The following is a 3,231-nucleotide window of genomic DNA, read 5'->3' on the forward strand; positions in this document are numbered from 1 at the left end:
TATATATATATATATATATATATATAGGTGCAGGTGTGTGGTTGTGTGATAAGAAGCTTGCTTCCCAACCACATGATTTCGGGTTCAGTTCCGCTGCGTAGAACCTTGGGCGACTGTCTTCTGCTATAGCCTCGGACAGACCAAAACCTTGTAAGTGAATTTGGTAGACGGAAAGTGAAAGAAGCCTGTCGTATATATACATGTATATATTTATGTGTGCGTGTCTGTGTTTGTCCTTCCACTATCGCTTGACAACCGATGCTGGTGTGTTTACGCCCCCGTAGCCTAGCGACTTGGCAAAAGAGACCGATAGAATAAGTACCAGGAGTAGATTTCTTCGATTAATGTCGTGCTCCAGCATGGGTGCAGTCACAGGATTGAAGCAAGTTAAAGAATAAAAGAATATATGTGTATATATATATACCCATATATATATATATATATATATATATATGTCTGTGTGTGCGTGCGGGCATATGTATGCATGTGTATATGTATGAAGAGAGAGAGTGAGAAAGAGAAAAAGAGACAATAATTATATTACATCACTTATATCATATCTATATTCTGCGCAGAAATAGTAACGCTTATTCAAAAATATTTACCATATTGCTACTTAGGGAAAATAACAAGGAAAATAAGGATGGTATATTTCATTGTCTAATTTTGTGATGAAAACTTCATATTATGTCGACTTACACGTGGCAGTTTCTTTTATAATTAATTATGATGGAACACGTATCTGAACTGACGAAGAAGGCATGTAAATTTTATCTATGGCATCCTATATCATAATACATTTTTATGTTTATATTTTTGTACATTCACCAACACAATAGGTGTATAAAACGTTACATAAAACTCTGATATATGTCTGTAACCGTACATACTGAAAGAAGTCAGTATTACATATACAATTTATTCGTTCTTGATTTAACAATTTTTATGCATCCATTTTCTTTTGCAGCATAAATTTGATGTATTTGTGACCGTGCAACATCGCGGGAGAGCATAAATTTTGTAATTGAAAAAAATTAACTGACAAGGAGTAATGGATGTCATATGAATATTGATTTCAATTTTGGGGGACGAGGTATGTAATTTCTGTGGGTGGGGAAAAGTGTATTACATCTACCCCAGTAATTCCCTGGTATATATTATATCGACACCGAAAGGAGCAAACTCAAAGTCGACCTTAGCAAAATTTTATCATCATCATCATTTAGCGGTTTGAATTCAGAATCTTCTCTCTCATTTTCTGTCTTTTCTTTTTCCTCTTTTCTCTTTTTGTTTTCTCTTTCTCCGTTTTTCACTCTTCTCTTGAACCTTATTCACATTTTCTTTCCCCATCTTGTTTCTGCTACCCCACCCCCTGTAAATTCCGTATAGCCAATAAACGCCATAAACAACATAAGGGGTGACACATGTGCGTGTATATGTGTCTGTGTTTGTGTGTGTGTATGAGTGTGTGTGTGTAAGCCTATATATGTGTTTATCTCCAATGAACTTAGACTCCTGTTCCTTAATCTTAATGTAATCGTTTTTGACAATTTTACTCTATGTTTATGTGTCTAATTTACGGTGTGTGTGTGTGTGTGTGTGTGTGTGTGTGTGTCCTAAAGTTATATATTTCGATTTTTTGCACCTACGTGATGTATATTATTTTAGAATTTTCTACGATACCTTTCTCTCTCTTTCTCCGACCTTATTTATAGACCACCGTATTTCTCTCCTACACATAACGACACCTATTCTTTCAGACTCCTTATCTCATATTACATCTCTCATTGAACTTTACCTTCTCTATCTCTTCGACAAAAACTTCCGTATCACTCCCTATTACTCTCTCTCTCTCTCTCTCTCTCTCTCTCTCTCTCTCTCTGAACATTTCTGCTCTCTCTCTTTCTCACCTTTATTCAATAAAAAAGCAACAGATGAACACCAACAACCGCAAATTCACACAGATGTCAGGTAGTTGCAGCCAATGGTGCCCTTTCTGAGGAAACTCAGATCCTAAGTGGTGTTCTACATTTGCAGGAAAGGCAGGTACTACAATCCCAGAGTCACAGGCAGTGAAAGACTTGGGGATCAGCATGTGCAATGACGCATCATTTCATATGCACATTAGCCTATGCACTTATTTCTATAACAACAACAACAATAATAATAATACTCCATGGAGGGAATTTATAAATATTCCAATGCAACACTACATATGTTTCTACAATTCATGTGTTTTTTTACGATCATCGTCCTTATTCTTCGAATGACTGCCGTACAATCCATAATATCCATGGTCATCATGCGGGTCTCAGTTAATGCGTTCATTTCTCCAGGCAATATAGCGAATGCTTAATCGAATGCTTAATCGAAGGAATGTTACCAATTTTCATCAATCAAAAGGTTCATAGAAGTATGTGAGCAGTTCTGTGTGTATTTCGTAGGGAAGGAGTTGGTGAGTGAAACACAGAAAGGAATGGTAATAATAAAGAAGAGACAAGAGTGTGTGGTGAGGCTAGACTGGTTTCGACATTTGTGTATGCACATGTTGGAACGGGTTGTATATATATATATATATATATATATATATATATATATGTGTAAAAATATATAAAACGTCTGACATCTTATAGGTCCGAAAACAATCGTCCCTATGACTAGCCATAACTTTTAACTTCCTAATATGTGTGTGTGTGTTTGTCTGAGTGTTTGTTTGTGTGAAGGCGCATGGCCGAGCGGTGAGACTTCATAGGATCGCTAGATTGGGAGTTCGATTCCCAGACCGTGCAGTGTGTGGTCTTCTTTAGCAAATAACTTCATTTCACGTTTCACCAGTCTCCCTTCCGTGTATATATTGTATATATGTGTATACTCAGAGATAATGTTAGCACATTGGAAGCTATACTGGAGCGATTTCATGAAACTAAATCCTTCTAAAATCTAAATGACTTGTTGGTACACAGTTTCCTAATGCAACCATAATATACTAGAAAATGGTATCAAACGCTTTTATAGGATAATACCGCATACATCTGTGTTAGCAATGTACTTGAATCACGTTTAGATCATCCCTACAGATACTCTACACTGATTTTGGTAATGGGTAATGGGTACATATGTCATAGTTCGGACATTTTGCTTCTTCATCAGCACCCATCTAACTCATTAATCAACCGCAAACTCATTGTTTAATTAGCTATAACATATAGCAGTGTAACGTTATTTGATATA

At 36.2% G+C, this 3,231-nt stretch overlaps 1 protein-coding gene and 1 long non-coding RNA gene across 6 annotated transcripts in view; one reads left to right on the forward strand and one right to left on the reverse strand.

Moving 5' to 3' along the window:
- The window catches only part of LOC128249797 (uncharacterized), a 7,816-nt gene extending 7,055 nt beyond the window's left edge, over positions 1-761 (reverse strand). The window contains exon 1 of one of the 2 annotated variants that reach the window (XR_008265905.1): positions 700-761. The gene's annotated coding sequence lies outside the window, so the exon portion shown is untranslated. Of the gene's footprint in view, positions 1-605 lie in introns of both variants that reach the window. The other variant, XR_008265903.1, reaches the window with a different exon arrangement.
- The window catches only part of LOC106870360 (uncharacterized), a 248,712-nt gene that overhangs the window by 7,678 nt on the left and 237,803 nt on the right, over positions 1-3,231 (forward strand). The gene's annotated exons all lie outside the window — the stretch shown is intronic.

This window comes from Octopus bimaculoides, chromosome 18 (genome assembly GCF_001194135.2).
Source record: "Octopus bimaculoides isolate UCB-OBI-ISO-001 chromosome 18, ASM119413v2, whole genome shotgun sequence".
Taxonomy (NCBI): domain Eukaryota; kingdom Metazoa; phylum Mollusca; class Cephalopoda; order Octopoda; family Octopodidae; genus Octopus; species Octopus bimaculoides.